Source organism: Carassius gibelio, chromosome B14 (assembly GCF_023724105.1).
Source record: "Carassius gibelio isolate Cgi1373 ecotype wild population from Czech Republic chromosome B14, carGib1.2-hapl.c, whole genome shotgun sequence".
In the NCBI taxonomy this organism is placed as follows: domain Eukaryota; kingdom Metazoa; phylum Chordata; class Actinopteri; order Cypriniformes; family Cyprinidae; genus Carassius; species Carassius gibelio.
The window spans coordinates 13,077,999-13,092,442 of NC_068409.1; positions in this window are offsets into that span (position 1 = coordinate 13,077,999).

Below are 14,444 nucleotides of genomic sequence, written 5' to 3' on the forward strand. Positions count from 1 at the left end.
AAAACAGCGGGACTGAATTACTCAATAATGAGAAAATCAGATTTGAAAAACTTGGAGTCAGATTGTATTATCCATCCTCTCTTATTTTTATTAAGAAAAAATAAGCTACAGTATGCCGTGGTTTGATAGAGCATACTTGTATTCTCATTATATTATGTCCGCAATTATTGTAAATAACGCGTTCAGGAAAACCTGTTAGTCGCAGATCATTGTGTATGTCTAAACACAGGCAAATTTTCAGATTCAGAAAAATACTAGGATTCAGGCAGCCATTCCGTTGTTTTGAACATTCCGAATATTCCAGACATTCCATCCAATCCACATTGGCTTGTGTGCATATTAATAAAAAAAAATATTCAGTGTCTCTATAAAGCATATAAGCCATGGCTTTAAAAATAAAACTTAGTTTAGTTAATAAAACAGTTTTGATTTATAGCACACGTTCACAGTGATGTCATAGCGTTCTGTCCTGCCATAACACAAGAACATGGAGTTGATTAAATATATATATATATATATATATATACAGTATATATATATATATTAATGCTTATGATATGAATGTGCTTGCTGATTAGGACAGTGTCCTTCAACAGCTAAACAAACTAGCCAGTTGCTAAGATGCTAAATTTCATATTAGTGGTGAATCATCCTGAATATTGTCTGATTTTACTGCCATTGTGTTTAAGGCCTTTACTCACCAGAAGTGACGATTAGCTGTAATACTTTCCGAGATATGAGATTCAGCTAAAAACATTCAATTGTTAGTGAAATACATGCCAACTTCGACGCAAATGACTTAAGATCTCAAGTTTCCGCCACTTAGTGTACTTTACAATCAACAGAGGCCATATCTGAGCACAAATTCTGCCATTTTGGTGATTTTTCTACATGACTATCAACTGCCCTTGATTCTGCCGCTCTCATAGTGTGATCTGTGTGACGTGATGAGTTTCCATCAGCTGCACTGATGAATAAATACTGCCCGAAACCCATAACCCATCCTATCATCACCTGTTTTATTAAACCAAAGAGTGTTCCTGTTTGTGAGAATGTCTACCATTATTTCTTATTTTTAATATTGTTCTTTTACATTATTGTTTAAGGTAGTGTGATATGCGATTACTGTACCATCTCAGCTCTCTTGGCTTTGGGTTTTGTGATTGTCCATAACAGATTCCTAAAATGAACAAAGAAATTATCACACAATTAAATTTAAAATCTGAAAACAATCAACTACAAAATGTTCACCCATTCCCTCAAAATATTTTGTATTCAGTAAAGGAAAAAATATTGCATAGTCATCATCTCGTTCTCTAAATGTAAATCATACATTCATTCACTCGAAGTCATTCCGTGTCTCTCAGATGCTAATGAATATACTGCCTAACACAGTTACATTATGAAATATTCCATTGTTGTTAACTGAATGTACGTGTCTACTGTTCTACTGCATCGTCCTGCGCAGTTTCCTCTATGTTAAAAACGATAAATTATCTCGGTGTGATTTTCCGTCTATAATCTGTTAAAGTTCCTGTCTCTTGATGGTTGTATTTTGGAAGAATTATGTTTCTTATTTGGTGCATTTTTTGAGTCATTGTAGATTCTTCTCCCTCTATCTTTGTTGATGAATTGTATGCATGCATCTGATGTGCACTGTAGGTGAGGTTGTAAATGATATTTCTGTGTGTCCTCTGTGTTTTCTGAGCGCTCCACCTGTAGGCCTCACTGCATGCCCGTTATAGACAGATTTTAGACTGTAACATTCCTGCCAAATGGAATCACCAACACACAAATAATAAAGTGATTTCATATAATTATTTTGTGTTCCTGCTTTCTGGTGGGCTGCTTACTGAGGTTGAAAGAAAACAGAAACAGAAATGGTAATATGTGCAAGACAAAAAGATATCTTACAAATATGATTCCTATAGATTACAGTGTGTTCTGCAAAAGTCTTTTTAATGAGTATGTTGTATTATTTTTCAGTTAATATATCTAGTATCTTTAAAAGCAACTCTTGATACTAAGACTTGTTTTCAGAGTATATATCATTAATATGACTTTTTTAGATTTTAGATTTCTTTTTCACCTGTTTTAGTATAAACTATTTTAAAACATCTACCAGTGCAAAAAGACTAAATATATTTGAGACACAATCTATGAAAACCAGGCTTAAGATCTTATGCTGTCTTGCTTCTCAAGCAATTATATCTTGGCTTATCTTTTAGATGTTTTACTGGAAAACATTGAATTCTTTATATATAAAAAACCTTAATCAGTTATTTTTATTTATATTTTTTAATACACAGTATCTTAATTTTATTTATGTATATATATATATATATATATATATATATATATATATATATATATATATATACATATATACATATACATATATACATATACATATACATATACATATACATATACATATACATATACATATATATATACATATATATATATATATATATATATATACATATATATATACATATATATATATATATATATATATATATATATATATATATATATATATATATATATATATATACATAAATAAAATTAAGATACTGTGTATTAAAAAATATAAATAAAAATAACTGATTAAGGTTTTTTTGGGGGCATGTGACAATTTGTTTTATTTTTATTTTTTTATTTTTTTATTTTTTTATTGACAGTTCATACAGATTTTCTGACATATTTAAAATCAGTTTTTAAAAATAATTAAACGGCTTTAAACAGAATAATCGGTTTAATTTATATGATTATTGGAACCTCTTTTCCAAAATATAAAACAGAAAAATCTCACTGAATCAATCAATTAATCAATCAATCAATCAATCAATCTCATTAATTAATTAATAACATTAGGGCTGCTGAATGAATCAATTCATATACTTAATTTTAGTTCATAATAATCAGTTATTTCAAGCATATTTACATGCAGGAATGAGTCTGAAATTGTCCTGTTTTTAAAACAACTTACATCAGCAGCACATATCCTGGAAAGAAAACCTTGAACATCACCTAAAAAAGTCACTGTAGGCACTCAAAAAAAAAAAAAAAAAAAAAAAAAAAAAAGAAGAAGGAAATAAACAAGAAGAAGTAAGTAATTCACTTTGGGTGTTCTGATAAAGAGCCAGCTGGCTTGAAAGGTCACCATTGTGGGAATGTCTTAATAAATTAGGGAAATATTTTTTGCAGTTGTAGTGTGCTGACTTGTGCCATGATTTAATTTATATCCTTACTAAAAGTCAAAGAATGCATGCAACCATAGTGAAAGTAAAGTAAACATTAAGGGTGATGACTTCCATCAGAACGAGATGTCACAATTATTATTTTATGAAAGATTCACGCTAAATTGCAATGTGCAAATATTAATCTTAACCCACCTTTTTGAACTCCACTGTGCATTAGTGTTTGACTCTATAGTGGAAAGACAGCGAATGCATGTAAAACATTACCATAGTGTTACCATAGTTACTAGAACCCAACACAAGTGTTTGGACAGAAAAGAAACTTTGATACTGTAGCATCATACTCTACCAGCTACAAGCTATCAGAACATAGGGAACAAAATACCTTTATCAGTACCCTGAATTTTACGTGGATGAGAATGAGGCTGTAAAATTTGAGAACATTTTAAAAACTGCTTTTTCTTTCTATTGAAAGACATTTGGAAAGTTTTTGACAGTTGAACAACTCATTGAAAGCCCTGTAATAATTGAAAACAAGTCTTGACAAAGGTCTATTAGAACTTTTTAAAAGATGCAATCAAAAATTCCTTACTATAATGCAAAGTCACATAATTTATGCCATCGATTGCAAGTTAAGAAAACCTATTAGACATGAATATTAAGATGGCAGTCCCTACCCATTCAAGAGCTCAGTAATTTATCTTAATGAAAGAGTTCAGAATGACAGTTCTGGAAGAGCCAGAAGCCAAAGACGACAGAGAACTGGTATAAACAGGTACTTACTACACTTCTTCAACATCTGCCATCTATCTCAACACAACTCTAGTAGTTCTAGTAGCCTGTAGTTCCATAATTATTCAGAATCAGTCTCAAAGTCCCTCTGTTGGAGTTCAAATCTTATTCATTTTAATAGAATGCAAGATTTTAAGATGCAATATGAAAACACCTAAATGCTAGATATTCTCACTTATTTGTTTCCAAAATTCCCATTGGTCTAAAAGCTAATGAAAGTAAACTGCTTTAGACACCTTGTGGCTCCTATGTTGCTTTTAACGGTGCAAGTGGGAAATCAAGAAACTAGAGCTCTAATTGCATATAGTGTAGCATATTCCTGCATATCCATTTACTACCATGCCTGTGCTTTTGCACCAATAAACACACTTCACTTCCTGTTGCACAAAAACATGAGGCTGCTGGAGAAAAAAATCAATTCCATTATCATTTATGCTCAAGGGTAGCCTTTTCATACTCAGCTGCTTTCTTCATCTCAGAACAGCACTCAGCTGGTAGGAGAGCCAGGCTTCAATTGGCATCCTGCGGTCATGAAAAGTCTATGTCAATTAAATGGTCTCCATTGGGTCCTACATAAGGCTAGTGAGGAGAGCCCCATCACATCTTACACAAGAAACATTTCCGAGGTAATCTCTTGATGTGGATCTCTTTGCAACCTGAATTCAGAGTCGCATGTTATCTAAAACAATAGCAGCAGTATGGGATGAAGACTGTTAAATACACTATTCAAACTTTTTTTTAAAAAGAGAGAAAGAAAGAAAGAACAAAAAAGAAAGTTTTATTCAGCAAGGGTGTATTAAATTGGTCAAAAGTGACAGTAAAGATTTTAATTACAAATAAATGCTGTTATTCCCATTCATCAAATAACCCAAATAAATAAATAAATCACAGTTTCCATATATATATATATATATTAAAAAAAAAAAAAAAAATTGTTAAGCAGAACAACTGATGTTTATATATATCTGATTGCTATGGTTCTAAAATTCAATAATACTGATTAAATGATCTGATTGCCACAGTTTACAGCTCACTGGACTGTAATGGTCCAGAAATGTGGTCACATAGACTAGTCACATGGTCACATGGACTATTTGATGCTATTTTTAGTATATCTTTTGTATCCCTTTTGAAGCTTGAACACTCCATTCCCTATCATAATCATAATCATAATTGCACTGAAAATATCAATCATCAATCAAAATATATCTTCTGTTTTCCACAAAAGAAAGTAAGACATACAGGTTTTGAACAGCAGGAGAGTTAGTATGATAACAAAATTGTTTTGTAAAACCAAGATCACCTGCATCATAATGTTTTTAAAAGGAATAGTTGACTTTATTCATATCAGTTCACATTATTTACTCACTCATGACATTCCAAATCTGTGCTTTTCATTCCGCTGTGATGAACAATATAAGATATTTTAAAGGACGTTGGGAACTAAAAAGCACTGGAGACCATGGCTTTCTATTATAAGGCCCACATGAAGGTGAAAGTTCATTTTTGGGCAAACTTACCCTTTAAAGAAGACACAAATTAAAAGAAATGGCTATCGGGAGGCCCTGGGTCCTCAGACTGCTAGGGGCCTCAAATCCCTTAAGCATCATTAAACCTAAGCTAACAATTTAGAGCAAACTGACCACTAGGGCCTCCTGTCAGATCAGACATTTTCAGCTTTCATCATTTGTATTAAAAATGTTCCTGGCATACCAAACAAATACAAGTCTAAGAGATCCGGCCTCTTTCCATTACTTTGCATTTGCATTTTTTGAAGCCCTAAATCACAAATGTTGCTTTCAAAAGTCCATAAGTTCCATTATTTAAAAACAATTACATTTAAAATAATGAATACTGAATTGTATGATGCACTTGCCTTTTGATATTGCTATATTCGTTAATCATGTACTATTAGACCAGAAATACACCCCAAAAACACTTAGCACAATGACTGTATGTTTTTCACACAAGTATGAATGGCTTCATGAATCACAATTTCTGCAACATTTTGCATTAGCAATACATTATCTTGACTAAATGCACTGTAAATTGTAGTTCATGCAAATCATGACGAATGACTACCAAGAAATCTCTGAATTCTGCTTATGTCTAATGTGTAATGCAAATGAATATATCACTCCAAGAATATAAGCATTCAATCACCCATCCAGCCTATCTCCCATTAATCTGCATGTCTGTCAGTCAGGAGATATCTATTTGCATTCAGCAGATTCTGAGATTAGATGTGTAAATGAGGCTGAAGAGGAAAGATTGGAAGGAGAGTTGTATCATAAAATCTCCATCGGATCAGCATCACATTGAGAGACAGATTTTTTGGCCCTGGAATTGAGATTCATCTTCTGAAATATGATAGATATATTTTTTATGGCCAAGGGACACCTTGATTGACATCTCCATTGACATGCAAATGGAAAAAGAGGCTGTGCTCTGGGATGGAAGAGCAATGAAGGCATCTCTTCTGGGACCTGCAGCTTTTATAGGGACAGGTGAGGAGATGGCCATACACTCAAACATATACAGTGCAAGCCCCGCCTATAATGATAGGCACTGGCCACATATCAGTAGAATTATGGGCCTTTTAATTTCAAAGGTTACCCCTGGAGGACTTCTCCATTTCAACATGTTATAAAGAGCAAGATTGAAGGCTATGGAGATAAGCACCGCTGGAGAGACCCTGTGACCTCAATTAGTGAGTCTGTGTCCTTAGCCATTTTACCGATACTGAGAAGCTGGGACAAAACACTCTCAGTTGGAAGCCAAATGTCGGAAGATTCAAAATCGATGCGACAAAAACAGTGAAAAAGGCATCAAGACACATATAAGCAGTAAACAGCATGAGGTAAAGTCGGTTACCTTCAGCTAAACTGGCACTGCAATGCACAGTTTATGGGCTATAAAGAAATAATAGCTCTGTTTCAATGCCTGGTGAGCTGCCTCCATAGACAGCATTTTAAAGCATTGTGGGAATGCTACTGACATAAAGTCTGTTACAATAGGTCAAATTATAAAGCAGCATTGCATGCATCCTACATGAAGAAGGCAATCCTACAGTGGCATGTGGTGAAGACCCTTCAAAATTTATGAAATACATATAATGAAAAAAAATGCATTTCAGAAAGAAATAAAAAAGGAATATATAACTTAAAATCCCATTTGATTGTCTCAAATGTCTCGAAATGTATAATAATGTAACGGACCATCATACCTGTAGATGTACTGTACCTTGTTAATGCACTGCATGCCACTTCTGTCCCAGAATGCACTGTGACTAGGTGTTGCCAAACTTTTGTCAGATGAACCTCTTAAAAATGTAAATAATTTAACAACACGTTCATAGTTCTGGTGTTGGTTAATGGTTATATGACACACTTTTTTATTTTTTATTTCTAGAAGGTGTATTATTTTGATAGTTTTTATTTAAAAATTATTTTGATGTATAGGACTGCATGTTATGGTCTTAAATTAAATTGTGTTCGATAGAATGATTGATTTTTGGGGCATATAATGCGACTGCATTATAGTAAGGAATTTTTGATTGAAACATTAAACTTTCATTTCATATGAAAATGTCTTATAATGCTGAGACAAATGGAACAAAGAACAAAGTTACTTTGCCACAGCCTTTGTTTTGATAATCGCAGTTTGATAAGACACATTACTATTTCCATTTTATTTTGAATAATTGTGACACACCATTTAATTTAATGTTGCATTTGATTTTGAAACCCCATTTGGGAAACCCCATCTAAAATCATCCAATATGGATAATGAGTGAAGAAAAAAATGTTAGTTATAAATACATATTCTGAAAAGTTGTTTGAACCAATTAAAATAAAAAAATCTACCATATTTGTGTGTGCTAAGTATTAATATTAGATTACTGTTTTCACAGCTTAGCAACATGCTATTATCAAGTTCTATTCGAATCTCCTTTGCAGAACTGTGGCTGCATATGTAGAAAGTTCAATACATGTTTAATTTCCTTTCAAATCATGTTCCATTTAGTTATCAATATGGTTACAGTACATACAGTAACAATTACTTATCAATGCGTAGTAACAAATGTATGTTACTGTTAGCAGTCACAAAAATCTGACACCCTCTCCATGTAATTTGTTTACAAGTGGTCACAGAATATGTCTTGAAAGATGCATTTTACTACCAGGGTTTTGTCTTACTTGTGTTCGGATCACCTGAGATTGTTGTTAATGCCAGGTGTAAACAGGACCATATGACCATGTTTTCGTCACACAGCAGGTCTTGTTGTACATAAACAGGCCTTACATCAATCTGTGCACTCGATTGCCTTGGTTTACGTAATGCCTTGTTTTCTGGTGTGTTTGCAGCCCCAAAATAACATTAAGATACAGAAGGAGCTTAGCTGTGCTTCATGCAGTTTAAAGTATCCAGGCAGCAGATAGTGCAGCCCCAGTGTGCACTGAAAACATATTTACACAAGCTCTGCTGCCATTGAATATGGTGGTGCTAAATATCACAGCCCATTTTCCCCAAGCAAATCCGCTCTCTTACTTCATGCACTGAATTTCTTTGGATTAAGCTCTGCTGGGCTGCAAAATTGAACTGCCAGCCACCTATAGAAATTAGATAACTGAGCCTAACAAACTGAACCCAAATGTCTCTCTCTTTCCATGGCCTTCGAGAAGAGCAGCGTTAAGTAAATCAGCTTTTCATGCATACATGAAGAATAAAAAGAAAAATTCAAGAGTTGGTGGAGCATCACCACCGTCCCAGAGGGGCCCTTTGATATCTTATTATCTTACTGATTGATGAAACATCTGGGCCACTTAAGTTCAACTCTCTATGGCCAAGGCAGCCTCCCACGTGTAGTCCACCAGGCGCCTATCAGAATACCAATTACTTATTGTGAAAGCCCTAATTGGTTCAGATTGAAGTTAAGATGTTCAGTCCACTCAATATCAAGAGTCTAGACGAGATTCATGCAAAGGAGACAAGGTAAATGAATGAATTCCTTTGAAATTGTAATTCTCTGGTGTTTCAGAAGTTGTTGGTTAGGCTGATGGATCCGTGGCAAAGACTAATCTTTCATTCTTATTAGGAACTGTGAGCCAAGTCTTTATCAGTGAGGTCTGTTTACCACAGAAATATAACACCGCACTATCAGTGTTAGGGAAACCTGACTTGGTGAGATAAACTACTCTTAATTAAAAGAAGTTAAAAAAACAACAGCTTTTCAGGAAAGAAGTTAACTTAAAAACTCAGAAAATGGAATAAACGTTTTAGGTGTTTTACAGCCACTAGTTCCTTAGAGCTGGAAATCACAGGGAATTGTACTGTACTGCCCTTCTGTAATTAACCATTGGTTTATTATACCAAAAGTGTAATAATCATGTTTTTCGGGTGTATTAATTTCCATTTGTATAACCACAGTTTTACTACAAATGCCAAGGATAAACAATGGTTAGTGTAGCAAAACTATGGTTAATTGTGGTTACCATAGTTCATTCATAAGGGACATTTGGAGCAAAAATGTAGATACACATTTTCCCAATAAGTCCATGATGAATGCTCGTTGTTTAAATAAATCTACAACTAACTTGAAGAGATACATTTACTCTAAAGAGACTTGAATCATCAACAGTTTCTTTTTGAAAGACTTCATGTAAATATAAATGAACCAAATCACAAAAAATGTTAAATTCCCCAATGCTATATAATATGAATGATATAATATTTTAGAGCATGTTTAATCATAACTTTATTTAAAGCTGCATGCACAATACACTGTCACATAAAAACCAGTTAGCTATATCACACTACTCTGTGAACTGTCATCACTCAAACACAATAGCATGCCAACACTTCCATATTATTAATTATCTTGATTAGAGTAAAAGCACTGAGCTTGTCAGGCTGTGGTTCTAGAAGACACAAGAAATAGACAAGCTACAGATCACAGAATGGAGAGCATACCAGACAGGGACAAGAGATGAAGTCAGTTATTAGCATGAGGGAAGACGTGTGCTGCAGTAAAATTAACCATTTCATAACATCAAAGGACACTATTAATCCCGGGAGTGATTTTATTCAAATTCAGTTGCATAGCTTGAAAGGGGCTATTTTCATATAGAATTCCAAGATAAAAAAAAAAGTCAAACTCATTTAATTCAGAATCTAAAAGAAATATCTTGGGAGCCTCTTTGTTAATCTAAACTATAGTGCTGTGAAATAATGCAGTATTTGTTATAACCTATTATGTCCATTATAATCTAAAATATTTTCACAAGGACTCTAACAACAATTGAGTACACTTGAAGGGCAAACTTTTTTTGTTATCATGCCATAGACTTTCGGTACCACTGGTTGAGAATGTATGTATGTATTAATTTATTTATTTGGGGGAAACAGCCTTTAACTTTCTTGACTCTGTACATCAAACTGAAACAGAAGAATGTATTTTAACTAAACAAACATTAACCACATCAGTGTTTAACCTAATGACAGTCTATATGAGATAGATACCACTCTTGACTGTATACAGTTTCAAATCTATACAACATAAATTATTTCCATTAAGACCAGCCTTTCATAATGGAATTGCTAGTCCGTTGTTGCCATGGCTCTTGACCAGTAATAGAGGAGAGTGGAGCCACACTGGCAGCTCATGGCCACAGCTTTTGGCATCAGTTACGCATCATAAATCACTCGGCCCTCACTGTTCATGCAGACCCTTTGCAAGGCCAGATTACAGTTCTCAGAGACCCCACGGCACCAGCCTCTTTACAGGCCAAAATGCTCCAGTTATGAGATATGGTGAATAAAAAAAATTTGAAATGGTAGCATAAATGTAACAAATAACATGAACATGCAACTGAATTAATGTTACATAATGTACATGCTAATAGTATACATCTATTTACTGCATTTATCCTTCCTTTTATTCTTTTATCTAGACACAAAACTCATCTGTTTAGCTTTGCATTTATTGAACTGACTCCACTATATTTTCATAGTTTTTTTTATGTAAAATCATTTTCTAACTGTTTTTAAATTCATTTTAATTAAGTACATTTTTTAATCATTTTAAAAGTTTTAAAATTGCTTGTTTTATTTTTGTTATTATTTTTCTTCATGGTTATTTTACTTTCTTTTATGTAAAGCACTTTGAATTACCATTGTGTACGAAATGTGCTATATAAATAAACTTGCCTATCCATCTATCATTCATTTAGTCTGTATTTCATCATTGCAAAGACAAACGACCCTAAATTATTAATCAGAATAACAACAAAAACATCAGTAGTGCATCCATCCATCCATCTATCCATTGTATCCATCTGTCTATTTACTGTATCCATACATCCATCTACTGTATTTCATCAAACCTTCAATTATATCTATTTATTTATTGTATCCATCAATCCATTGATTCATTCACCCATCCACATATCATTTTAGATAAAATAACATTATTTAAATGACATTGCCTATTAAGAGTCACCTGTCTAAAATCCACATGCACACCTATCTATCCGTGCATTTATATATATATATATATATATATATATATATATATATATATATATATATATATATATATATATATATATATATATATATATATATATATATATATGCACTTTTTGCATCCATCTATCTACTGTATCCATCCATCCATCCATCCATCAGCCTGTAATCCATCATTGCAAAGACAAATGACCCTAAAATAACAATCAGAACAAGAAAAACACCAATAGTGCATTTATCCACCCATCCATGGTATCCATCTGTCTATTTACTGTATCCATTCATCCATTCATTGTTTGTTTAGTCTGTAATTCATCACTGCAAAGAAAAATCATCACTTTCAGATAAAAGGTCCACACATGCTGTATCTTCTTTATGAATTGTAATTTATTTTTTATTCGGCAACAGAGCAATGGACAATCAAGATAAAAAAAAAAATCCCAAAAAAAACAGAAGTGTATCCATCCATGTTTAGTCTGTAATTCATCACTGCAAAGACATGGCCCTAAAATAAGGCAAACAATCAGAACAACAACAAAAACACCAATAGGGTCTAAGACATAAATTCAATATTAATGAAATGCATATCATCCACTGTCACTCAAATCAATAGTGCAAATAACAAATTGTGTCATTTTTTAAGTCTGAAATTACTGACAAACACTCGCTCTGGTTTTACTTTACACAACTTTGCACAAGACCTGTGTGAATAATGGCTTTCCTCCCCTTGGGTTATTTTAGGATCCAGTGAGCATGTCTCATGTCACATGCAAAGAAAAGGTATATCACGACTCATTGAAAACTAGCAGATGGGATAAGCTCCTGGAAGCTCATTTTGCTTTGCCAATCACCACTTTTTGTGTTCACTTTGAACCCATGCACAAAAAATACACATCAAACTTCAAAAGCAGCAGTCCAGGCTTGTTATTTATTTATTTATTTATATTTATAATTGTTTTAATTAATTCATTAATTTCTTTTTCTAACGTCTCCTGGCAATGCAGTGAGCAAATAACACTTTGTACGAAAAAGAGCTGCAGACAAAGGGAACCCTGCTGGTGTTTGCCTCTTTATCTCCCTCGTTTAATTGGATTTCTTTGAAAGTTCAGATGAACCTCATGGGGCTCTCCTTGCATTCTGCACTTTCCCTCTCATTTTCTCCCTGTCTCTCACTAAATCACGAAGCCTTGGTTTAGGGGCCAATTCATGTGTATCATGTCAGAGATGCTTTGATTGATTGTTATTTTCACAAAAACAGAACTAGGGCCTTTAACTGAGATCCAATAATGTACATAATGATTTCTACTTCATTGCAATATATTTCCATCTTGTTTGAAACATCAGTAAATATTATCTGATAAAGTAAGTATATGCATTTTTCTTTTTCTTACAGTGTTGTAAGTCTCAGCCGAATATATGTAGCTTCATATTTATATTTCCAAATGGCTTAAGCCAAAAGTAATAATATAGTGTAAACTTATGTAAATATAAACTAATTCAAACAGGAAACTAAACCAGAGGCATATTATGTTATCCTCATATGCATCTCTAAAAGTGGCACAGTACATTACGTTTGTAAGACAAAGTTCTCATGGCTTTTAAATATTTAACATCTGTAATCATCTTGATCATAATTAAGTGTTGCATACTCATTTTTAATTTAATCCTGTTGGGAATGAGATTCGTCATCTTTTTTGTCTTTTTTCTCTGTCTCTCTCTCTTTTGTAACAACTGCATAACTCTCTGAAGCTATTAATCTTCGTTGATTAGACATAAGTGTCTCTCAGAGCCATCTGTACAAAACAAGCAAGCTCCTGAGAAAAGTTATTCTCTACATTTTACACGACGATCAAAGTCAGTGGTGAAATTGAGATATGGGAGGTAGAATCTAATAAACTGCAAGCCAATACTATATAAACTAAAAAACACACAAATTAATTACAATCATTATCTTAATACTGGTCACACTTATCAACAATACTTTCTATATGGCACTTTGTGGTTATAGTAAAAGAGCAAAGCAAATGAAAGAAAAGAAAAAGAAACAATTAGAAGAAAAAACATAAATCAGGTCTTCAACAGTGGGTCTCCAGCAGTACCGCAGGAGGTCTGCCCATTATAGTTTAAACTCAAAATAATTTTTTGTGAACCAATCAAACATTACATCAATACCAAATTAACTACAACCAAAGCTCAAATTAAGAAGCTAAAGTTCACCTAAATGTATTAAATAAAATGTAAATCACAACTATATGACTCTGTATGTCAATAACAATTATAATAATAGCTTTTTAAAGTAAAAATCATAATAAAGTAGCATCATAAAATCTGGGGTCAGTCCAATTTTTTAAAGAAATTAATACTTCTATTCAGCAAGAATGCATTATATTGATCAAAAGTCACATAAAAGGCTTTTATAATGTTACAAAAAATATTTTAAATAAATAACCAAAATAACATAATAGAATTATTTCTGAATGATCATATATGACACTGAAAACACAGGGAATAAATTACATGAGAAAACTGTTATTTTAAATTGTAATAATATTTCACAATACTACTGTTATCACTGCATTTTTCATGAAAAGAATAATGCAAAATAAAAATTCAAATAAATTTCCAGCATGTGCTGGAAAATAGTAGTCTGTCTCTTTAAGGCTAAATCTAACTCATCAACTTATGATTGTTTACACCACTGAAATGAGTTATTTTCCAATAACACTCTACTCTAATTTTCCCACATCCCATCTGTCACTGACATCAAGCCCTCCATCGACAAATCTGAGCTCCATGCTACCACTGCCACCAATATCTTCACCTCCACTGAAGGACACAATGTCATTGCCTCCAGCTATATAAAAAAACCTTGCAGATGTCCAAGATGACATACTGTCCTTGACAGAGTATCAATCAGCC